Here is a 26,137-nt window from a genome sequence, read left to right on the forward strand (position 1 = left end):
AATTTACATATTAATAATTGCTGTATTTTTTTCTGTATTAATTTTTATACTTAAAAAGCTCAATCTGTTTCCAATGGAAGAACATTTCAGAACTGAAATTATAGAGTTTTAAATGTCAAGGTGGTCAAGATCACAAATGCCACATTTGGCCAACTGTCAAATATTGTTCGTCTCTGTTAGAACTCAGCAGGTACTTGTGAGTGCATTGTTATTGCTACTAGAAGTTTGGGGAATTAAAATAATTATTCTTAAAAAAAAGCTAATGTAGAGTTTCTACATTTTAGAACACTGAAAAGGAAAAAAGATATCTCCACAAGCTATCCATTCCTCATGTTAAGAGTTGCTGCTTAACAAATAGTAGTGAAGAGTGCTCTTAAATCTTCTATAGTGAAGTAGTCCCTTCCATGTTCTGGGAAACAATAAAAGTAATGGTTTTCTTAACTGCCTTTAAACACACACACACATACACACACAGCTAATGAATGGCTATTTTAAAGTCAAAACATAAACACCAAATGCTAGGACTAGTCAATTTCTCAGGTGTATCTTGCAATCCATCTGTACCATATGTTAGAATCACTTAATATACCTTAGAAGTCTGACTAAATCCTTAGGGAACCATAGTTACTTTTTTCCTGGAACTTTCTGTTTATCACAATATCACAATCAAAGAAAGGAATTTGTCCTCTATAGAACAGGTGATAATAGTCCCCATAAGAAGTCATTCTGTAACATTCCACTCTTTGTCTTTGAGAATATTTCGATTTTCTTACATATCAGAAAGTGAAGTGTTCCTTTGGATTCTCACTTTCACCAGGTTCAAACGACTTCAAGTAAATCTGTAACTTAAGTATAATTTATGAGCATGAAGACCACTTAATTCTCAGAAACTTGTCCTAGGTTATCAAAGTCTTCTCAATGCCAAATAGTGGGCAAAATGTATACAACCCAAAATATTTCTCTACTTCAATGGAGTTACTTAATAACCCCATTTATTTCTTTCCTGTATTTCTTGCAAATATGTCTTCTATTTTTACTGGAACAAATTTTGCAAGTTTAAAGTCTAAAACCTAAAATTAAAAAAAAAAAATAAAGAAAAGCAAAAGCCATCTATTTTCATTATTCTGCAACAAAATTAACTGGATTAAATGCACATGACAAGAAAGTGTTACAGTAGAATTCCAAACCATAGCATCAGGGGCATAAATTCTGAGTATACTTTACAACCTTTATTGTTTTATTTATGTAATTACCTGAAAATACAAAATCTATCACATTAATGCTCAACAGTTTTTTTTTCTTTTTTTTTTTTTTTGTAGAGTCCAGTCAGTTACTAAGCAAAACGGTTAAATTCATTAAAGATATGCATCATGAGAAAGGGGAAAAGCCAATGCAGAGTTTTAAGACCAATAAGCAAGCCCTCCATTATTACCACAGTATCTGGTGTGATCACAGGCATGACATTCAGACACCGAGATGGGCCTCTCTCTGAGCACAGTATTTAAAACACAAAGCTGGATCTGAGTCAGCTAAGCTGACACATAGCTTCTATAGAAGGTACACCTTCCAGTTTCTAAATGTTCAGTTACTGTAGTGGAAGAAAAGTGCTCCTTCTATGAACTGTAACTGACATTAATTGTATGTGTCTGTATTTCATTTTCACTGGGGGGGAAAAAACCTCTCAGAATATAAGAATTCATAAGAGGAAATATTTACTGCATTATTTCACGGTAGCCTATTGTACTTTCATAATGTTACAAAGCAGACAAAAACGACTCATTGTACAGAGATCACAGGGTAACAAACGGGAACAAAACTTCAGAAGCACTAATATTTCAGAGGTTGTTTGCGACTGTAAACTGACAAAAGAAAAGTAATCTGAATTATCCCCCAATTAAAAAAAACGTAATCTGAGTTTCACTTTCTCAAACCTTAGTATACTGTTAACTATAGTAAGGGGGACTAGGGAAGAAGACTTATCTGTTAGGGAAAAAAAAATAAGTAAAAATGCCTTACATCTGAACCAGAGGAAAATAAGATTACTTTTAACCTCTTCCCAGAAATGGATATTAAATTTGGGCAACCCTGTGTAGTGTTTCAGCCAGTATAGATTAATATTAGAAAAAGTAAACAAAGACTTGCTCTCTTCAAATGTGCAGAGAACATTTCCTTTAAAGAAGTGTGGATATATTACACTTACCAAAGTCAGAGACTCAAGGGGTTAAAAGTGGCCTTAGAGTTTGTCTAGTCTCATCCCCAGCTTCAATTAACTACTGGTTTCATAGGTTGGACAATGGAGGCCCAAGAGCAACCTGGACTAAGCCAAGGTCTTAAAGCTAGTGTGAGTTCAGTTCAGTTCAGTCGCTCAGTCGTGTCCAACTCTTTGTGACCCCATGAATCACAGCACGCCAGGACTCCCTGTCCATCACCAACTCCCGGAGTTTACCCAAACTCATGTCCATCGAGGCAGTGATGCCATCTAACCATCTTATCCTCTGTTGTCCCCTTCTCCTCCTGCCCTCAATCCCTCCAAGCATCAGGGTCTTTCCCAATGAGTCAACTCTTCGCATAAAGTGGCCAATGTACTGGAGTTTCAGCTTCAGCATCAGTCCTTCCAATGAGCACCCAGGACTGATCTGCTTTAGGGTGGACTGGTTGGATCTCCTTGCAGTCCAAGGGACTCTCAAGAGTCTTCTCCAACACCACAGTTCAAAAGCATCAATTCTTCTGCGCTCAATTTCTTCACAGTCCAACTCTCACATCCATACATGACCACTGGAAAAACCATAGCCTTGACCAGATGGACCTTTGTTGGCAAGTAATGTCTCTGCTTTTTACTATACTATCTAGGTTGGTCATAACTTTCCTTCCAAGGAGTAAGTGTCTTTTAATTTCATGGCTGCAGTCACCATCTGCAGTGATTTTGAAGCCCAAAAAATAAAGTCTGACACTGTTTCCACTGTCTCCCCATCTATTTCCCATGAAGTGATGAGACCAGATGCCATGATGTTAGTTTTCTGAATGTTAAGCTTTAAGCCAACTTTTTCACTCTCCTCTTTCTCTTTCATCAAGAGGCTTTTTAGTTCCTCTTCACTTTCTGCCACAAGGGTGGTGTCATCTGCATATCTGAGGTTATTGATATTTCTCCCAGCAATCTTGATTCCAGCTTGTGCTTCTTCCAGCCCAACAGCTTTTCTCATGATGTACTCTGCATATAAGTTAAATAAGCAGGGTAACAATATACAACCTTGACGTACTCCTTTTCCTATTTGGAACCAGTCTGTTGTTCCATGTCCAGTTCTAACTATTGCTTCCTGACCTGCATACAGGTTTCTCAAGAGGCAGGTCAGGTGGTCTGGTATTCCCATCTCTTTCAGAATTTCCCACAGTTTATTGTCATCCACACAGTCGAAGGCTCTGGAATAGTCAATAAAACAGAAATAGATGTTTTTCTGGAACTCTCTTGCTTTTTCAATGATCCAGCGGATTTTGGCAATTTGATCTCTGGTTCCTCTGCCTTTCCTAAAACCAGCTTGAACATCTGGAAGTTCACGGTTCACGTATTGCTCAAGTCTGGCTTAGAGAATTTTGAGCATTACTTTACTAGCGTGTGAGATGAGGGCAATTGTGCGGTAGTTTGAGCATTCTTTGGGATTGCCATTCTTAGGGATTGGAATGAAAACTGACCTTTTCCAGTCCTGTGGCCACTGACGAGTTTTCCAAATTTGTGGCCATATTGAGTACTGCACTTTCACAGCATCATCTTTCAGGATTTGAAATAGTTCAACTGGAATTCCATCACCTCCACTAGCTTTGTTCATAGTGATGCTTTCTAAGGCCCACTTGACTTCACATTCTAGCATGTCTGGCTCTAGGTGAGTGATCACACCATTGTGATTATCTGGCTCGTGAAGATCTTTTTTGTACAATTCTTCTGTGTATTCTTGCCACCTCTTCTTAATATCATCTGCTTCTGTTAGGTCCATACCATTTCTGTCCTTTATCGAACCCATCTTTGCATGAAATGTTCCCTTGATATCTCTAATTTTCTTGAAGTGTGCCAGCTGCGACGGACTGCGGAGAAGCATGGCCATGAGGAGATACCCCTCGCCCAAGGTCAGGGGTAGCAACTGAGAGCGCCAGGCTGTGACAGCGCAGGAACAGTGGCCGAGAGGAGCAACCCCACCTCCAAAGAGCGGCTGCTGCGCAAGCACAGGAGGGTCAAGAGGAGTTAGTCCACGTCCAAGGTCAGGAGGGGCGGCTGTGAGAAGATAGCCCTTGTCCAAGGTAAGTAGCAGCAGCTGCGCTTTGCTGGAGCAGCCATGAAGAGATACCCCACGTCCAAGGTAAGAGAAACCCAAGTAAGACAGTAGGTGTTGCGAGAGGGCATCAGAGGGCAGACACACTAAAACCGTAATCACAGAAAACTTGCCAATCTGATCACAGGACCACAGTCTTGTGTAACTCAATGAAACTGAGCCATGCCGTGTGGGGCCACCCAAGATGGTAGGGTCATGGTGGAGAGGTCTGACAAAATGTGATCCACTGGAGAAGGGAATGGCAAACCACTTCAGTATTCTTGCCTTGAGAACCCCATGAACAGTTTGAGAAGGCAAAATGATAGGATACTGAAAGAGGAACTCCCTAGGTCAGTAGGTGCCTAATATGCTACTGGAGATCAGCAGAGAAATAACTCCAGGAAGAATGAAGGCATGGAGCCAAAGCAAAACCAATACCCAGTTGTGGATGGGACTGGTGATAGAAGCAAGGTCTGATGCTATAAAGAGCAATATTGCATAAGAACCTGGAATGTTAGGTCCATGAATCAAGGCAAATTGGAAGTGCTCAAACAGGAGATGGCAAGAGTGAATGTCGACATTCTAGGAATCAGTGAACTAAAATGGACTGGAATGGGTGCATTTAACTCAGATAACCATTATATCTACTACTGTGGGAAGGAATCCCTTAAAAGAAATGGAGTAGCCATCATAGTCAACAAGAGAGTCCAAAATGCAGTACTTGGATGCAATCTCATAAATGACAGAATGATCTCTGTTTGTTTCTGCAAACCATTCAATATAACGGTAATCCAAGCCTATGCCCCAACAAGTAATGCTGAAGAAGCTGAAGTTGAATGGTTCTATGAAGACCTACAAGACCTTTTAGAACTAACACCCAAAAAAGATGTCCTTTTCATTATTTGGGACTGGAATGCAAATGTAGGAAGTCAAGAAACACCTGGAATAACAGGCAAATTTGTCCTTGGAGTACAGAATGAAGCAGGGCAAAGGCTAATAGAGTTTTGCCAAGAGAACGCACTGGTCATAGCAAACACCCTCTTCCAACAACACAAGAGAAGACTCTACACATGGACATCACCAGATGGTCAACACCGAAATCAGATCGATTATATTCTTTGCAGTTAAAGATGGAGAAGCTCTATACAGTCAGCAAAAACAAGACTGGGAGCTGACTGTGGCTCAGATCATGAACTCCTTATTGCCAAATTCAGACTTAAATTGAAGAAAGCGGGGGAAACCACTAGACCATTCAGGTATAATCTAAGTAAAATCCCTTATGACTCTACAGTGGAAGTGAGAAATAGATTTAAGGGACTAGGTCTGATAGAGAACCTGATGAACTATGGACAGAGGTTCGTGACATTGTACAGGAGACAGGGATCAAGACCATCCCCATGGAAAAGAAATGCAAAAGACAAAATGGTTGTCTGAGGCGGCCTTACAAATAGCTGTAAAAGGAAGAGAAGCGAAAAGCAAAGGAGAAAAGGAAAGATATACCCATTTGAATGCAGAGTTCCAAAGAATAGCAAGGAGAGATAAGAAAGCCTTCCTCAGCGATCAATGCAAAGAAATAGAGGAAAACAACAGAATGGGAAAGACTAGAGATCTCTTCAAGAAAAAAGCTAGTGTGAAGGTGGTATTAAAATCGAACTAAATAAAAATAAAAATAAAAATAAATAAAACTGAACTATGACAATGTGTGTGGCTCCAGAATTTCCTCTTTTAATGAGCACAACACACTGTTGCTGATATCTTGATATTAAACTCTGAAAACATATTTTAAACTTCACTGTAAACTCAGCACATTCTTTCAAAATGTTCATATAACTTCCCACAGGTGCCCTTTTCTTATCTTTGGGACAGTACAAGAAACTTTAGATGTTGGAGAACACAGACACTATATGCACCAGCAGACAGTAAGGCAGAATTGTGTTCCTTCCTCCTTATTATGAAAGTTACGTTGTTTCTATATCTACGCAACATAGCATAAATCTTTAACAAATATTTTCCAAAAATCTGAAATCATACTTGCTGAACAGCTGAAATAATCACAGTACAGCTTTGCTGTTTTTTAAAAATTGTGAGATGTCCCCCCAGTTCCACTCCAGTATCCTTGCCTGGAGAATCCCATGAACAGAGGAGCCTGGCAGTCTACAGTCCACGGGGTCACAAAAGTCAGACATGACTGAGCAACTCACACACACATACCATTTCACACATACCATTTTCAGTGATAAGGAACAACATTGTTCCTAATCAAAATTTACAAAATAAAGGTAGAATTCACACCAAAAGAACATGTTTTGTAGACCTGGGATATATTGAATTTATTTTTCCAAAAGGCAGTGACCTCACTGAAAATAGGAGTGAACTAGACTTAATATGCTTATGTAAAAATAGCAGATATATATTCAGGCTTTATCTATTCATGTTGAGATATACTGAGAACCTGGAGATTATAGGGAAAAAAAAAAAAACAAAAAACAACAAACCACATATTGGGGCTACAAGAGAATCACAAGAGGTAGGGTTATTTGACCTGAAAAAGGAAAAAAATATGATTCTATATGGACCTCAACAACTACATGGAGGTCTTCATTATTGAGACGACATACCTTTTTAAAGCTCTAAAGAAGATCAAAAACAAATAAAAGAGGCTAGATTTGTTAACAGAATTGTTTAATGGGACCATGAAGAGATTGCAGAATTCTTGCTGTATTAGTCCACATCCTCCAAGGAGCAAACAACATAACAAAATTAGATGTTCAAGAGATTTATTGGGAAAAACACATGTGAAAGATAAGGAGAAGCCCAAGCAGGAGTAGGTACGGTAAACTTGTAGGGCATGATACAAGTCTGAGGGCTGGAACAGGACAGAGGGAAGAAAGCAGAACTGAACAGGAAAAGCACAGTTCTGAGAAAGTTTGGGCCAGGCCAAGGAAGAGTCCCAGAAAAAGGACTGCCTTCTTAGGAATGCCTCGTTGCCTGGATAGCCTGGTGCTAGTACTCCCACATGCTTAGTCACTGGCTGGGACAAGCCCAGGAAGAATGCGGCTTTAATCTGAACACTCAGGTAGATCAGAACATGTGACCACTGGGAAATGTCTACCAACTATGTCCCTAGCAGCAGCTTCTCCTGAAGGAAGATCTGAGCCAGCTCACCTGCACTGTCTCCACAGGGACTTAACAGATTACAGCCATGAGTGAAATTATAATTATTTTAATTTTAAAATGCCAGGGATTGAGGAAGTGAAAGCAATAACCATTGGTTAACCCTTCCATCACATTCACTTTTGTTTTCCACATTTATTTGGCAACATGTTTAAACAAAAAGATACCAAATTTTAAACTGAATTATTCAATCTCAGTCTTATGTTTCATAAATTAAAAACATTTGGTTCATTTTATGTTAAGTAAGCATTTCACAAGAGCTAGTAGATTGAATTAAAATAAATTTTAATTCTTTTCTGAAGATAGATCACAGCATATTGGCTTTTATTCTTCTAGACTGATTTAAAGCAAATTGCTTTGTGTGCCACAGCAATTTTAAATGTATTTAAAGTGCTTTTTTTTAAAATTAGAATTATGTGAAATAGTATAACAGTTTAAGTTTAAAGGAGGCAATTAGCTGGTTACAACTGGAACTACCATCCCCTATTTAAAATAATGAGGTCTGACAGTTATGGAATCTGAATTATTCATTGATAACTAGCTTTTCCTCATCTGCAAACCACGGCTAACATTAATAACAGAGGTGTAAGTGTGATAACCAAAGAGTCTGACATTAAGAACACACATGAAAAGTGCTAAATTCTTATTTAATTAAAAAGGATCAAGATAGCAATATTTTTCCTGAGAGAAAATCATTAGGCAAAATGTGTTTCCTCATATGCTTTATCTTTCCCTTTTCTGATGTAGGTTTTGCATAAGGAAATAATTGTTTTTGATTACATACAACAAAATAATTTCCTACCTATGTACTATCAGTAAAATATAAGGAAACATAAACATTTCTAATTGCTAAATATTTAAGATAATCATTTTAGAATTCTAGTTCTCTTACAATCCCTAGAATCAAGTAAATTATATATTCCAACTTCCTAATTGAAAGAGAAAAGTAGACTGTAATAAATTACATGTGAAAAGGCAAATAACTCAATTGATGATCATTTAATCGAAGTGAATACTGTGATTACCATGAACCAATTTACTTATTGGCAGTGTGGTACAAAACTCATGGAATAAATCAAGTTGTTGTTCCCCATAATTTTGCAACAAAGAAAGAAAACTTGCAGAGGTCACTAAGCATAAATCCTTATTGTCCTTTACAGTCAAAGTGCTTTAACTAGGGGAAGGACTACCCTTGTATGAACGTGTGCATGCGCAAAACTAAGGGCATGACTACAAACTGTTCCTTGTATCCTGAAAGCAAGGTTTGCCAAAAAAATGTAAACAAGCAAAACTATAAAACCTATCCCCTGGTTTGTTACCCTGGGGGCCCTATGTACCTCTCAACATTGGGACAAAATGAGAAATTCAAATTCTAATTTCCCCATACTTATACGTAGGTTGTCTATAGCCTACAATAATCAGGTTGACTATATGACCCACTAAACTCAGGATAGCACTGGTTTATGCCTGTTGTTTCACTGTAATTATTAAAACTTAGATATAGTGATCCTGTTTATCTCCAAATTATCCTGACTTGGCCATCCTAATAATAACAGTAATAATCATCCCATTTATTGAGGACCTACTATAAGACAGGCCATGGGCTTGGGGCATATATCTCCAATTCACATTTTAAGAAAACTGAACTTCTGAGAGGTCAAGTAACTTGCCCAAAGTCACCCATTTAGATTGAGTGTCATGATTCAGACTTTTGCCACCCTGAATAAAAGTTAATGCTCTTATTCATTACAGTAGATTCCTATTGCTCTTCAATTCATGAAAATTCATGCCATATTGTAGAAAACTGTAAAATGACAGACACACATACATCTCATATTGGAAAAGACTCTGATGCTGGGAAAGACAGAAGGCAAATGAGAAGGGGGTGGCATAGGATGAGATGGTTAGATAGCATCTAACATGAATTTGAGCAAACTCCAGGAGACAGTGAAGGACAGGGAAGCCTGGCGTGCTGCAGTCTATGGGGTTGCAAAGAGTCAGACACAACTTATTGACTGAACATCAACAAAATACATCTCATATGTACCCTGACATCAGAAAGCCAAAGAGTTTTATAAAGCATGAGTGGCAAAATAATTTCAGGCTGAGAAATTTACACAAAGAAAAATATACATCCATATAGATGAAGTAAGATAGCACAGCCAGCTAATAGTGCCAGAAAATTCCATATGTTTCAAGTTCTCTCCCTGGTATTCCTCAGCAGCACAACCTAGAGAAAGAGTAAGTGACTCTTGTTAAGACTGGAGTGTCCCAGGAGTCCAAGTAAAGGATATCCCAAAATGGACTTTCAGATATTTCTCTGTTACTGGATTTATGGCTCAGTGCCTATGCATTTGTAACACAGTGGTCTTTTAGTAAGACTTTCAAAAGGAGGATTTGAAAAATGACTTTTTTTATTAGTGTGGATATATATGCCATAACCTGATTTTTTTCCAGCACAGATGTCAGTGACAGTATACCTATCATGCTCTGTAGATTGTGTCATTGGTCAAGAAAGGAGAGAAACCCCAATATAATGATTAATAATCAATGTGTCTGGCCTTTAAGCCCACCCAGAGGAGAAATCAAACACTGATACAGAATCTCTCCCTGAAGGAAGAAAAACACTGAGGGTGGAAAAAGAGGGCAGGATGAGCTACCCTTAGAGGAATATAAATAGCGGAGCTGTCGAGTGTTGGGTTCTGCTTGGTTTGGTCTAAAATGTTTTAAGTGAATGATACATGAAGTTTACATCATCGTTTCTTTTTGTAATAAAACCATTAATATAAAATAAAGCAAGTAAAATATAAGAATATCATTTTAGCGGGGTTTTTTGTTTTTCGTTTTTTTTCTGACAGCTGCCCTGATGTGTTCCTTTTTCTCCCAGCTGAGCAGCACAGCTTGAAAACAGATAAAGGAAGATTTGACCATTGTGTCTATTACTAATGATATCTGGGCAGGGAATTATTGCAGTTTATTCCCAGACTAGAGTCTAGTGAGACTATCTCTTTAAAAACACTAATCTGTATGCTTGCTGTTGCCTATCTCCTTAATTTTTAACTCTTTACTCCTCTCTTTCCCTCTCTGTTTTCTCCTGCTGATTACATTTGTCCCCTAAAAGAAAATCTGGCAGAGGTATTTGAAACTCCAATATACAACTGCACTGATTATTTTATGCTAATGAATGAACTATCTAGCAATATAATATTTCACTTTTTGTGCCCTCCTGGTGGGAGCATAAGATAAATTCTGGAGTATCTTTAATTAACTAAAGGAAGCAGAAAGAAATCTCGGTGGATTAATAATATTTATGGCCCTAAAATGAATAAAATAACAGATGAGGGTAGGAGGGGGCAACTAAATGGTAGACAAATCTTAGAGAGTTAATTAAAACAAAACTCATGCTTATTTTGGCCTTTTTATCTGCATATGGTCCTCATGGCAGGGAACAATAAATAGAGAATTTTAAATGTTCTCATTCTTCCTCCAAGCCTAGTTAGTCTAAATATACCACCCTCCTACACGCCTCTTGCTCCCAACCTTCACCGACATCCCACACGCATATTCTATACATAACCACTCAGACATGGCCTGCACACCTTCTCACAAAACTCCAGACTGTTCACACTGATGGTGGCAAAGTTACTCAGGCAGGTGCCCTCCCTCGATATCTGCTTGATTTGCAGATTGAAATGAATTACTCAAAATAAATGAAGCTGCGTGCATACTAACAGCCTACCTGCTTTGTTCCCAAGCGTGGAGAGAGGCTCTTATTGAAGATTCTTTAGAAAGAAAAAAACTAATTCATAGAATTTGTTTGGCCCTAGTTGTTTTCCCCAAAGTTATAGTGAGAACCAAGCTATTATCAACAAAACTGGTTATCAGAAAAAAATAAATAAAACGTTAAAAGATTGAACAGAATGCATGAATGACAACGGTCAAGTAATCTGAGACTAAAAAAGAAGAAATAGGGAATGGGTCAAAGACACGCAGATTGGATTGGCCTTGATATCTGCTCTGCAGTAGACACTCTAGTCTTGAAGACAAATGAACAGCATCTTCTTATTTTAACTATATAGGAAAGAAAAAGAAACAGACAAGTTTGGGATAAGACTTGTATCTCTTAATGGGATTGTAAATTAATTTCTATTTCATTCTCAATATTCTTGTATTTTAAAAATTTTATATGATAAGATACATTACTTTCACAGTGACTACTACTGCTAGCAGTATGAACACAGTAAAAGGATATATCAATATACAATATTGTTAACTAAGTAACAGGTTCAAGAAATATCCAAGCCCAGTGCCTAAAGAGAAACCTGGAGCTCCTTACTTGGAAATTAAAATAATGCCTTCTTTAAAAAAAGAGTTTTGACATCTTCATAGTCTGCTATAATAGTTCTTCCTATAGTCTAGTTAAAATGCCATGATAATTGATCTCCCTTCATTGAAAAGCTAAATACATCTAGATCATTTTCTAGGCTCAGTATTAGAGGGAGGTCACTCTGACATCATCTTCAAATAACTATGATTCTTCCTGAGCCAAATCTCATATTTTCCACATTAGTTCCAGCTTCTACTCTACAAGCTGGAGTGTCAGTGAACCCATAGCTGTGTGAAGCAGCTAGCACTTCTTGCTGCCAGGTTACACCAAAGACAAGTGGAAGTTTCAGGCTTAAATAACTGGTTCTCAAGTTTATAATAAGCATAGTTAGTATGAGTTGCTCAGTCGTGTCCCACTATCTGCAATCTCATGGACTGTAGTATGCCTCTGTCCAGTGGAATTCTCCAGGCAAGAATACTGGAGTGGGTTGCCATTCCCTTCTCCAGGGATCTTCTCGACCCAGGGATCAAACCCAGGTCTCTTGCATTGTAGGCAGATTCTTTACCATCAGAGCCACCAGGGAAGTCTGCTACTAGGCATATCTTTCTTCGTTTTCCCAAGGGCCTATGATCTCCAGTGGGGAAAGCTGGGGCTGCCAAGTTAGGTTGTGCAAGTTGTGCACACAGTGCTGAGGCAAGGAGGAATACGGGGAACTGGGGTCCAGCTCGTAACCCCCCCCCCCCCAACCTTTGTGCCCTGGCTTGAGACTACATCATTTGGGAAGAAAGGTCTTTTAGTAATACAGCCACTTAGAATGAGTGCCTTTTTGTAATTTATCCTCAAAGAGGGAAGCTTTTATAAATTCACAAAAAGGTGCTATATGTGCTAGCAGTGACCATGAGGGAAGCTCAGTTTGACAGCCTCTTAGCTGTTCAATTTCAAACATCCCCCAAGATTTCGAATTCGTTGACCTCACTGTTGCAATTTCCCTGACCTATGTCCCATGCCCTTGGGGCTCTATTTGGAGATAAAATCTGAAAAATAATTCCAACTAAATATTAATGGTTAAGATCATAATGTGTTTGTCTTTCTAGAAAGCATTTTCACATTTTAACTAATGGCTCTGACTTTTTTCTAGAGTCACAGGAAACTATGACAGGAAGTCTACCCACTTAAGGGCAGAGCTGGTCCCTCCAGCTCTTCTTTGTATTTCAACAATATACTTTATACATTCTTTAAATTTGATCCAGGGTCTATGCACTCAAAAAATGTGGAGGTTGTACAAAATCATTGGCTCAAGATATAAAAAAATGAAGAGGCCAATATCTGACTATATAGAAAGAGACTTTTAAAAAATTTCAGCTCAAATCCCGAACATTTATAACCTGTGTGACTTTAGTCATGCCACCTCACTTACTTGAACAATATAGGATTATTTTGAAGAATAAATTAGACATTTAAGGCAAAATGGCAGAAAAAACAGCATGCACACAAATACAATGTGTAAAATTGGAAGCTGAAAAATTCATAGCTTTCTGGATCTGGTACTTCATATACTACTAGCATGCAAATAAGCCAAAGATGAGTTCATCAGATAGGGTAATTTTAATAGAAAAATGCAATCAATAACACAAAGGTAGTGATTTTTTAAATTTGTCTTTGAATTTATTTATAGTACTACTGTGTTAAGATGAAAATTAAGGACTATGGGCATAGATGTGTTTGAAACATCACCAACTATACCAGGCTTACCATGGTAAAATATTTCTTTAACATTAGAATTCCTTCTTGGCATCTCATCTCATGGGACTTGTTCTTTCACTGGAATTACTCATTTTAATTGAGAATTATAAAACCACGTAGGGGGTATCATCATGCTGAGATAAAAATGACTGAAGTTTTTATAGACTTCTTTTTTGTGGTAGCATGATGATGGCAAGCTCTAGCTTAATTTAATAGATAAAACAGTTCTATTTCTTAAATACAGAAAACAGATGAAATAATGTTTGCTTTTCACAGCCCAGGTCTAAATAATTATATTCCTAATTTTCATCTTCCACTAAAACATTCACAGAATCTTTCATCAATAAAGTGTGCCATCCCTTAACATTATTATCAATTATTTTTAAACTGTTTCTATTAACTTCAGGAAAACACACTCTCACTCATACTTCCTATGGGTGTCTTAATACCCTAAAATTTTCCATGATTCTATAGCCAAATTATACTGTGAAAACCCTGCCCTATAAACAAACATAAAGTCAGTGAAATGTGTAAAGGAAAAGGTTAGTGGTATAACACGATCAGTTTGAACAAAATACTTAAACTCAGACTGGGAATTCCCTAGTGGCTCAGAGGGTATATCATCTGCCTACAATGCAGGAGACCCAGGTTCAATCCCTGGGTTGGGAAGATCCCATGGAGAAGGAAATGTCAACCCACTCCAGTACTCTTGCCTAGAAAACCCCATGGATGGAGGAGCCTAGTAAGCTATAGTCCATGGGGCTGCAAAGAGTCGGACATGACTGAGTGACTTCACTTTCATTCTATACAAAATAAAAACATTAACAATTATATCTTAAAATTAATCCTGCACATAGCATGACTTTGCCCAAAATGAGACAGCAAAAGGAGCATTTTCCTAAAAATCACTAAGTATCGATACTAAAAGTCTAGAATTGCAGACATTTTTAAAAACTGTAACATTAGAAAGAGCTATGAAAATGATGTGATTTATGTTTTCCTCTTAAAGAATCTGAGCTCCAAAGGTCTAGGTATTTTGCCCCAGATCAAAAAAAGATTAGAGTCTGAGTCAGAGGAACCTGGCTTCCTGATTTGAAGTTTCCTCAGAACACTGTGAAGCTACTGGATCTGGATTCTACTGGAGGAAGGCAAATGGAAGGATATGTTGATGGAAGCTGAAGTTAGAGAAGGACAATGGGAAGAAGCCTGCAGGAAAGTAAGAAGGAGCAAGTGCGTCCGCACAGAAACCCATCGTCCCCACCTTCCTCACAAGGACCTCTCTCAGTCTCCTTGTTTTTCTAATCTTTGTTCCTTTTTTTAGAAAAGCCTTCTTATGACTTTGGACGAAGTCCCATTCACATCAATTTCTCATTTGTTAAATGGTCCATCTTCTTTAAAATCATTTTCAAAATGTTAGCTTTCATTGGAAACCTACTATCATAATAAAAATAACTGACATTTATTGAACAGTCGACCTGTGCTCCCAAGTGAAGAACAAAGATTGATGGCCACCTATAACTGTCACAACTCCTCCTCTCTCACAAGGCTGCATACGTACCATGACTATATTCCACGTGGAATGCTTACTGTTCTAAGAAGTGTGGAGGCTGCAGTTACAGAGTCTGAGTTGAAGTCCTATCAAGACTCTGCATCTTAATAGCCATGGTTCATTAAGCAATTTACTCTTTGCTTTAATTTCCTCATTTATGAAATGGGCTAATAGTATCTGACTGATTAAAGGAATTGATACTTTTAAAGCACTTAGAACTTTTCCTTGTAAACCTCTGGTACGTTTAGATACTATTAGTTTATCTCTAGCTATTTAACTAAATTCTGCTTCTAGAAAGCTCATTGAAAGCAAGGACCATGCGTGACTCATGTTGAGTGCTTTTCTCAAAAGAGATCTTAATTTGAATGCAGTCCCTGTGATAGAGATACACACTCGACATATTGCCTCTTCCTGGGCACACAGCTTAATTACAGTCCCAAGCCCTTTGTACCAGGGTGAAGCCATGAATTGGATCTCACTAATGAACTAGGAGCTGCAGTGACTTGTCTCTTCCCGGATGATTAAGACTGGCTGTGCCTTAGCCATTCTCTGTCTTCCTGATTGGAGGTTAGATGTTGGATTTCATGCATTGGAGATGGTGGAACAACTATCAGCCAGGCTCTCTAAATAACTATGTCGAGCAACCTACCATCTCTAACCTGCACCAAACCGTAAGGTGAGAAAGGACGAAAGAGTCGTTGACTTGTTACTTCTGCTGCTGCTGCTGAGTCACTTCAGTCATGTCCGACTCTGCGACCCCATCCCTGGGGTTCTCCAGGCAAGAACACTGGAGGGGGCTGCCATTTCCTTCTCCAATGCATAAAAGTGAAAAGTGAAAGTGAAGTCGCTCAGTTGTGTCCGACTCTTCGAGACCCCGTGGACTGCAGCCTACCAGGCTCCTCCGTCCATGGGATTTTCCAGGCAAAAGTACTGGAGTGGGGTGCCATTGCCTTCTCTGATTGACTTGCTAAGTACACTTAAATTTTGCAGTTGCTTATTACAGAAACTAGCCTGCCCTGGTGAGTAAAGTCCCTGTCAGTCAGACATCTCTGAAGAACGTGGAAGACAACAGGAAACAACCACTGAGAAACAGGTTAGTTGTTTTCAGTTTCTCTAGCAACACGTCTCTCTGAAAACTTTCCTCCCAGAATCACAAGAATAAATTATTTAACCCCTTTAATATATTTTTCTTATTAAGTGACCATATCAAAGATTTTTTAATGGCTTAAAAACCATTGGATTGTGGAATAAACTCATATTTTCTTTATTCTCATAGCTTATTTTAGATACCGGATAAATGTTAAGTAAACAGTAAATTAAGGTAAAAAGTTGAAGGCAGAGGTTTTCTGTCTGACTTAGTTCAGTTCAGTTCAGACGCTCAGTCACATCCGACTGTTTGCGACCCCATGGACTGCAACGTGCCAGGTTTCCCTGTCCCTGTTCAGTTCCCTGTCTGACTTAACTGAATCTTTAAAAAGACATATAAATCAAACCATTATACTCTACATCTTAAACTTATACAGCGCTGTATGTCAATTATATCTCAATAAAACTGGGAAACAAAATATTTAAAAATAATAAAATAAAAATAAATATTTGGTACAATTCATCAGGGGAGAAAAAGATATCACATTCAGCTGCTTGAGAGATAAAATTAACCATGATATTTTGTTATCTAAAAACCTACAACAGTTCTCACTTGACAACTTACCGTCCTAGCATTCAAGGCTCCTTATGTTCTGGCCCCACCTTATCCCTGTCTTTAAGATAGTAGGGTATCATGGTTAAAAATTCAAAGAGTGGGAACTGATTTCTCAGATTTTAATCCTGGCTCTGCCAGCACTGTGTGCATGATCTTGAGCAAGTTATACAGCTTCTCAAGCCTCATCTGCAAAAATGGAAATGTCTCATAAAGTTTTTAAGAGGTTTAAATGGATTAATATATCTTATGCTCTTAGAACAGCATCTGACACAGTATGATCAGTCACGTTAATTTTTGTTGTGATTACACATCATTGTATAACCAAATTTTACACTATAATTTATGCTCAAGGGACTATACTGGTTATGTAGGAGAATCAATAACAACAAAAAAGAGTTTTGTCCATTAGAATTTGTCAGGTCAGTAAAAAAAATCTTCAGCTGGAAAAAATATTAGTTTTAGTAGGTTCATGATATATGCTTAATTTAACTGAAAATGTTAAAGAAAAGCTTATACTACTATGTTCTTTGAAAACAAGCTTTATACCAAAACCCCTTTTCATAAAAATTTTATTAAGTTTTTTTGTTTTTAAACTATACACTCAGCATTTTACCAGGAGGGAAAAATAATTTTTATCTTTAGAGCTTAGAAATGTTTAATATTAGAAATCATATTTCAGATAATAAAAGTAAATATCAACTAGCCATATTGAAAATGTGAAACTTCCTAAAGCTTGTTAATGTTGCTAAGTGTACTTATTAGATATGCAAGCAAAAAATAAACTGTATCATTTTTTTGTTCCACAAAGATTATCTTCAACTGTGAGTTTTCAGAGCTCTGTTCACTCTGAGATTAAATATGCAAATAAGAGCTTTCCCATATTTTATTCCCTTACTATTTTTTAATAAAAGATTAACTTCTGCTACGAGCACTTTTGTGCTTTTTAACTTACAATATCCTTCTCCTAATTTTACTTTACCATTTCTGGTTCTATCACCTTGAATCAGACCCTTCTCTTGCTGTTTTTCCAACCTTTCAAAAGCTTGTAGACAATGATGGAGGTAGGGAGAATGCCAGCAAACACAGTTCCAAGACCTCTTTGCCCCACCAGCCCGTAACTCATTTAACAGTATACAAATGATTTAACAATAATACCAGCCGAGTTCCCACAGGAAATCATTTCCATTCCCACCACTGCTTGCAGATGGAGGTCATGTTTCCCTCTCTCCTTAGTCACTGCTCAGCCAAACTATTCATATTTACATAATGCTCCCAGTAGTATCAGGTAAACTTTTGGAAATCAGAGCAGTTCGGAGAGTTGTATATCCAGGAAGCGTTGTGGACGGGAGGACTGAAGAGACCCTGCGCCAGGGCGTGGGTATTTTTTATTTGCTCTGTCCTGGAACAGTCTCCATTTTCTCTTCCATATCCACTCCTACCTTTATCCATTCTTCGTTGTTCCCTTGGAGGCTAACTTGTATGGCCTTGTTCTCTGATTTTCTGTCGGGTTTGATCAAACTGAGGCACTGAGGAGATCAGAGGGCAGGAAGAAACTGGAGCTAGAGTATTTATAATTACTGGTTTTCTCCCTGCTGAGCCTCAGATTGGCAATGAGTATATCCCTACACTGACTTCAGTTTATTTCTGAAGGCCATCTACATCTACAAACTACATCTACAAACATTTCTAGAAACAGTTTTTTCTCCTTCCCTCTTTAGGTTTTCATTTGTTAACATTTCTCCTACCGTTGCTAGTCCCAGGGTGATCCACCATCCCCTAGTTTCCCTTAATATTACCTACTTCTTTGAAAATAGTGCCTTTGCTGAGGTCTCTTCTATTGCCCTTTATAAGTGTTCTCTCCTTTGCTTACTGGGACACAGGCTGATACTGCCCTAAACCTGGATTATACAGATAATATCAGATGGGCTCAACCAGGTTCAAACTGGTGCTATCTAGATGGTATCTAAATAATCAGAAAAGAATGTCTTTATTTTTTTCTGAAAATTCAGTAATGTTTGTGTTATTGGGAATCCAGAATTATGGACAAATTTAAGGCAAGATTGCTCAGGAAAAAAAAATTAATTAGAAGTCTATTAACTTCAAAGCTCCTCAGGGAACTTATCATTTCTTTCATGTATTAAACTTCTTAGTCCTCTCACATATCAGCAAATGCCTCCATCTGATGAGACCAGCATACATGATACAATGGATGTGATACTGATCTGGGAGCCAGAAACCCTTGTTCCAGCACCATCTTTTCACCGATAAATTATTTGACCTTGGACAAGTCACTTAATTTTCCTAACTTCAGCACTTCTTCAGTCTTCAACAGGACAAAGCTATAATTCATAGCCTTTCAGTTCCCGCTCTATCTTTAACGTAGGCACAGTCCTCTTGACAGTAAAATCCACTGGTGAAGTACTGGCCTGATCATGTGTGCCAAATCTTAAGGTCCATATTTTAATGTGGCCTATAAACCACTCTGCATCCTCATGAGTTATAGTCGATGAGAGGAGGGAACCTGCCCTGCGAAATGTGCACAGATGTCTTCTCAGCTTAAACAGGATTTTCTACCTGACCTCCAAAACTCTGTGGCTGGTGGGGTGGTGATTGTGAGCTGAAATTTAAATGTGAATCAGGACTCTTTCTTGACCTAGAAAGGATGGACAAACACTAACGTATCATTGTTTGATGCCTGTTCTGTAGATAAACAGCTTCTATATCTGATCTGATCACACTGTATTATTTCTCTAATAAGCTAGGCCTTTTCAAAACTCTGTAGTTTTGAAAATAATACTCCTCCTGCCCAAAATCTCAGATATGCAGATGACACCACCCTTGTGGCAGAAAGTGAAGAGGAACTGAAAAGCCTCTTGATGAAAAGTGAAAGAGGAGAGTGAAAAAGTTGGCTTAAAGCTCAGCATTCAGAAAACTAACATCATGGCATCCTGTCCCATCACTTCATGGGAAATAGATGCGGAATCAGTGGAAACAGTGTCAGACTTTAATTTTGGGGGCTCCAAAATCATTGCAGATGGTGACTGCAGCCATGAAATTAAAAGACACTTATTCCTTGGAAGGAAAGTTATGACCAACCTAGACAGCATTATTAAAAAGCAGAGACATTACTTTGCCAACAAAAGTCCATCTGGTCAAGGCTATGGTTTTTCCAGTGGTCATGTATGGATGTGAGAGCTGGACTGTGAAGAAAGCTGAGTGCAGAAGAATTGATGATTTTGAACTGCGGTGTTGCAGAAGACTCAAGAGTCCCTTGGACTGCAAGGAGATCCAACCAGTCCATCCTAAAGCAGATCAGTCCTGGGTGTTCATTGGAAGGACTGATGCTGAAGCTGAAACTCCAGTACTTTGGCCACCTCATGTGAAGAGTTGACTCATTGGAAAAGACCCTGATGCTGGGAAAGATTGAGGGCAGGAGGAGAAGGGGACGACAGAGGATGAGATGGCTGGATGGCATCACCGACTTGATGCACATGAGTTTGGGTAAACTCCGGGAGTTGGTGATGGACAGGGAAGCCTGGCGTGCTGCGATTCATGGGGTCTCAAAGAGTCGGATGCTACTGAGCGACTGAACTGCACTGCCCAAAATATTTATGTTCGAGTTTTCTAATTTCTCCTTTATCTTTAAAACCTCATTGATGTATTAATTCTTACGTGAAACATTTTCTTGCATTCCCACTTTTTTCTCTGCTCCTCCTGCCTTTACTATGACTTTATATTACATTATGTTTCTCTCCTTACCTATCCCAGTCCAGTTCAGTCACTCAGTCTAGTGTCTAACTCTATGTGACACCATGGACTGCAACACACTGGGCCTCCCTGTCCATCACCAGCTCCCAGAGTTTGCTCAAGCTCTTGTCCATTGAGTTGGTGATGTCATCCAACCATCTCATCCTTTGTCATCCTCTTCTCCTCCTGCTGTCAATCTTTCCCAGCATTAGGGTCTTTTCCAATGAGTCAGTTCTTCCCATCAGGTAGCCAAAGTATTGGAGTTACAGCTCTGGTATCAGTCCTTCCAAAGAATATTCAGGGTTGATTTCCTTTATGATTGACTGGTTTTTATATCCTTGCAGTCCAAGGTACTCTCAAGAGTCTTCTCCAAAAACAGAATTTGAAAACTTCAATTCTTTGGCACTCACCCTTCTTTATGTTCCAATGATCACATCTATACATGACTACTGGAAAAAACATAGCTTTGGCTCTAAAGATCTTTGTTGGCAAAGTGATATCTCTGCTTTTTAAAATGCTGTCTAGGTTTGTCATAGCTTTCCTCCCAAGGAGCAAGCGTCTTTCAATTTCATGGCCACAGTCACTGTCCACCGTGATTTTGGAGCCCAAGAAAATAAATTCTATCACAGCTCCCACTTTTCCCCTTTCTGTATGCCATGAAGTGATGGGTCCAGATGCCACGATCTCAGTTTTGGGAATGTAGAGTTTTAAGCCAGCTTTTTACTCACCTCTTTCACCTTCATCAAGAAGCTATATAGTTCCTCTTCAATTTCAGTCATTAGAGTGGTATCATCTGCATATCTGAGGTTGTTGATATTCCTCCCAGGATTCTTGATACCAACTTGAGATTCATCGAGTCTGGCATTTCACATGATGTACTCTGCATATGCTTCCCTGGCGCCTCAGTGGTAAAGAACTCCCTTGCCAATGCAGGAGACTCAGGTTTAATCCTGGGTCAGGAAGATCCCCTGGAGAAGGAAATGGCAACTTACTCCAGTATTCTTGCCTGGGAAATCTCATGGACAGAGGACCCTGATAGGGGTCTCAAAAGAGGACCCTGATGGGGTCTCAAAAGAGCTGGACATGACTTAATGACAAAACAATAACTCTGCGCTTGAATTAAATAAGCAGGGTAACAATATGCAGCCTTGATGTACTCCTTTCCCAATTTGAAATCAGTCTGTTCTTCCATGTCCAGTTCTAACTGTTGCTTCCTGACCTGCATACAGGTTCCCCAGGAGGCAGGTAAGGTGGTCTGTTATTCCATCTCTTTAAGAATTTTCCACAATTTATTGTGGTCCACACAGTCAAAGACTTTAGCATAGTTGATAAAGCAGAGGTAGATGTTTTTCTGGAACTCCCTTGCTTTCTCCATGATCCAACAAATGTTAGCAATTTGATCTCTGGTTCCTCTGCCTCTTCAAAATGAAGCTTGTACATCTGAAATTTCACAGTTGACATACTGCACAAGCCTAGCTTAAAGGATTTTTAGCATAACCTTGTTAGCATGCAAAATGAGCACGATTCTTCAATAGTTTGAACATTCTTTGGCATTCTCCTTCTTTGGGATTGGAATGAAGCTGACATCCTCCAGTCCTGGGCCACTGCTAGGTTTTACAAATTTGCTGACACTGAGTGCAGCACTTTAGCAGCATCGTGATTAGGATTTTAAATAGTTCAGTTGGAATTCCATCACCTCCTAGCTTTGTTCATAGAATTACTTCCCAAGACCCACTTGACTTCACCCTCTAGGATGTCTGACTCTAGGGAGTGAGCACACCATCGTAGTTATCCAGATCATTAAGACTACTTTTGTATAGTTCTGTGTATTCTTGCCACTTCTTCTTAATCTCTTCTGCTTCTGTGGCAAGGGAGCTTGCATAACTCAATGGAGCCATGAGCCATACCATTCAGGACCACCCAAGACAGATGGGTCAAAGTGAACAGTTCTGATAAAACGTGGTCTACTGGGACAGGAAATGATAACTAACTCCAGTATTCTTGCTTGGAAAACCCCATGGACATTATGAAAATGCTAAAATATATGATACTGAAAGATGAGCCCCTTGATCAGAAGGTGTCCAATATGCTACTGGGGAAGAGCAGAGGGCAATTACCATGTCCCCTTAGACCTCAAGAAAAAACACAGAATAAAAATCTGTGCTTTGAGTCATCAAACATTTTAATGAAGAAATGTATGATAGGATAAAACACATTTTTAATGTTAGAGCTGCAAGATAAACTTGCTTTGACTTTCTTTTAAAACCAATGACTCTTCCTCTGTATAAAGAAAGTGAAAGTGTTAGTCACTCAGTGGTATCCAAGTCTTCGGGATCCCATGGACTGTATAGTCTGCCAGGCTCTTCTGTCCATGGGAATCTCCAGACAAGAATACTGCAGTGGGTAGCCTTTCCCTCTCCAGAGAATCTTCCCAACCCAGGGATCGAACTCAAGTCTCCAGCATTGTAGGCAGGTTCTTTGCCATCTGACCCACCAGGGAAGCTCCTTCCTTTGTATGGATCCACACTAAAAGTCAACACACAACTCGCCTGACCAAGAGCAACAACAGCAATAAAACAACTACAAAGTGTAAGGTGACCTAAAAACCTTAGCAGCAGAAGAGAGCTGTAATAGCTTTGAAAGAAAGCTGTCCTGTCGAGACATAAAGCTAGGAATAAGAGAATAAGGGGGAAAGTTTATTTAGTGGTGGTGGTGGTGATGGGGTTGTTGTTGTTACTATTTTCCCAAAGCCTTTTGAAAGCTGAACATTATGGCCTAAACTGGAGTGCAAAATAAGTCAGCATACAGCTCTCATGACCTCTGCAAAATTTTTACTAGGGTATGTTGTTGCAGTTTCTCTGGTGCAAAATACTCACAAAGTCAGTTTTATTATGGACTTATATATTCTTAGCTCTAGGAACAAAAATAGTTTTAGGACACATTTGCTGTCCTTGTCTCTGAGGACTCCTTAATCTGGCTTGGGGAATTTACCCATAAACCACTTATTCATCTGTATAAATAACTACAAACATATTTGGAGGAAGAGAAGGAAAGTAGAGTGAGATCTGACAAGAAGAAAACAAAATCAACACAGGGTGATATACAAGTACACATCCTAAGGTATAGTAAGAGATAAGGCCAGAGATGCGATTTAGAAAGAGGGGTTTGTGGAATGATGTGGGAAGGTCACTGAGACGCCCAGGAATCACTGACGAAAGATTTGCTCTATGCTAGGCATTTGTGACTCAAGAATGAAAAACATCCTCCAATGCATTAGAAAAGAGCACAAGGGAAACAACTTTACGATTTTTCTTGCTTCTAATTTTTTTATGGATCTTGTGACTAAACCTGATTCCTTCAAACAGTCATTCACTCTTTGCTCTTAATCCCTGTCTTTGTCAATGCATCCTTTTAACATAACCCTATTCACTTGACTTCACTATTAGTCATGTAGCCATCCATTGCCTACATGAATGAAATTTTTAAAGCAAATAAACTGTGAGTATGTATGTCTTCCACTCCCCTGGGAGATACAACTTTATGTTTTGAGGAGGATAAACCCAAGCCATTTATTGACACATTAATTTATTAGCTTGTGAGGTCTTCAAGAGTAGGAAATCAGGTTTTTAGTTTAATATTGTACCAGCTAGGGAAATTCTAAAATCTAAGATTAGAATTTTTCAGTGGCTGAATAGTCTTTGCTAAGGTAAAAAAGAATTTCAGATTGTATCATTTAAATATTAAGTATTCAGATCTGGTTTCCTCGGTGTGTATGCCCAGAAGTGGGATTGCTGGGTCATATGGCAGTTCTAATTTCAGTTTTTTAAGGAATCTCCACACTGTTCTCCATAGTGGCTGTACTAGTTTGCATTCCCACCAATGGTGTAAGAGGGCTCCCTTTTCTCCACACCCTCTCCAGCACTTATTGCTTGTAGACTTTTGGATAGCAGCTATCCTGACTGGCGTGTAATGGTACCTCATTGTGGTTTTGATTTGCATTTCTCTGATAACGAGTGATGTTGAGCATCTTTTCATGTGTTTGTTAGCCATCTGTATGTCTTCTTTGGAGAAATGTTTGTTTAGTTCTTTGGCCCATTTTTTGATTGGGTCATTTATTTTTCTGGAATTGAGCTGCAGGAGCTACTTGTATATTTTTTAGATTAATCCTTTGTCTGTTTCTTCATTTGCTATTATTTTCTCCCAATCTGAGGGCTGTCTCTTCACCTTGCTTATAGTTTCCTTTGTTGTGCAAAAGCTTTTAGGTTTAATTAGGTCCCATTTCTTTATTTTTGCTTTTATTTCCAATATTCTGGGAGGTGGGTGACACATGCACCCCAATGTTCATCGCAGCACTGTTTATAATAGCCAGGACATGGAAGCAACCTAGATGCCCATCAGCAGATGAATGGATAAGGAAGCTGTGGTACATATACACCATGGAATATTGCTCACCCATTAAAAAGAATTCATTTGAATCAGTTCTAATGAGATGGATGAAACTGGAGCCCATTATACAGAGTGAAGTAAGCCAGAAAGATAAAGAACATTACAGCATACTAACACATATACATGGAATTTAGAAAGATGGTAACGATAACCCTATATGCAAAGCAGAAAAAGAGACACAGAAGTACAGAACAGACTTTTGAACTCTGTGGGAGAAGGTGAGGGTGGGATGTTTCGAGAGAACAGCATCGAAACATGTATATTATCAGTGGTGAAACAGATCACCAGTCCAGGCTGGATGCATGAGACAAGTGCTCGGGCCTGGTGCACTGGGAAGACCCAGAGGGATCGGGTGGAGAGGGAGGTGGGAGGGGGGATCGGGATGGGGAATACATGTAAATCCATGACTGATTCATGTCAATGTATGACAAAAACCACTACAATATTGTAAAGTAATTAGCCTCCAACTAATAAAAATAAATGGAAAAATAAGTAAATAAATATTAAGTATTTTTAATAAGGAATATACTAGGGATATAAAGAATTTCAAAGTAAATTTTTAATTGGTATACTGTAAAGCTTTTTGAACTGCTTTCTCCACTCATTACTTATGTTTTATTATTGTTATTGTCATTAGGTATTTGTAAAAGGGCAGAATAACATTTTATGTCTACTATTGCTATTCATTTAACTATATATAGTCACCATAAGATATGATTGTTACAACTTTGCAGTCTTTTTTCTTTCTTTCTTTTTAATGTTCCAGGAAGACCATCAGAAGAAATCAGCCTTACACTATGCTCAAATTTTTGCTTTATATTTTATTTTCCTATAGTACTGCATGACTTGAAGAAGCTAAAAATTGTCAGAATATTGTCAGGGGCAAAGCATGCAAAAACCAATCTAGTTTTACCAACCCTATTAGCTTTTCCACTTTCCATGCAAAAATTATTTCTGTCAATATTTTAATTTCAACTAGATGGGGTGGAAGGAATGAGTGACATCTAAGCAGATGGTTGTCAGAAAATTGATGACTGCATACAGTAGTATGATTAAGAATTAGGGAATAAATATATGCAGCTAGTTGTAAATACCTAGCATATACATACGTCCCCCTAGAGAACTCAATCTTAAGAATTATATTTGATTAA

The sequence above is a fragment of the Muntiacus reevesi genome, chromosome 3 (assembly GCF_963930625.1).
Source record: "Muntiacus reevesi chromosome 3, mMunRee1.1, whole genome shotgun sequence".
Lineage (NCBI taxonomy): Eukaryota > Metazoa > Chordata > Mammalia > Artiodactyla > Cervidae > Muntiacus > Muntiacus reevesi.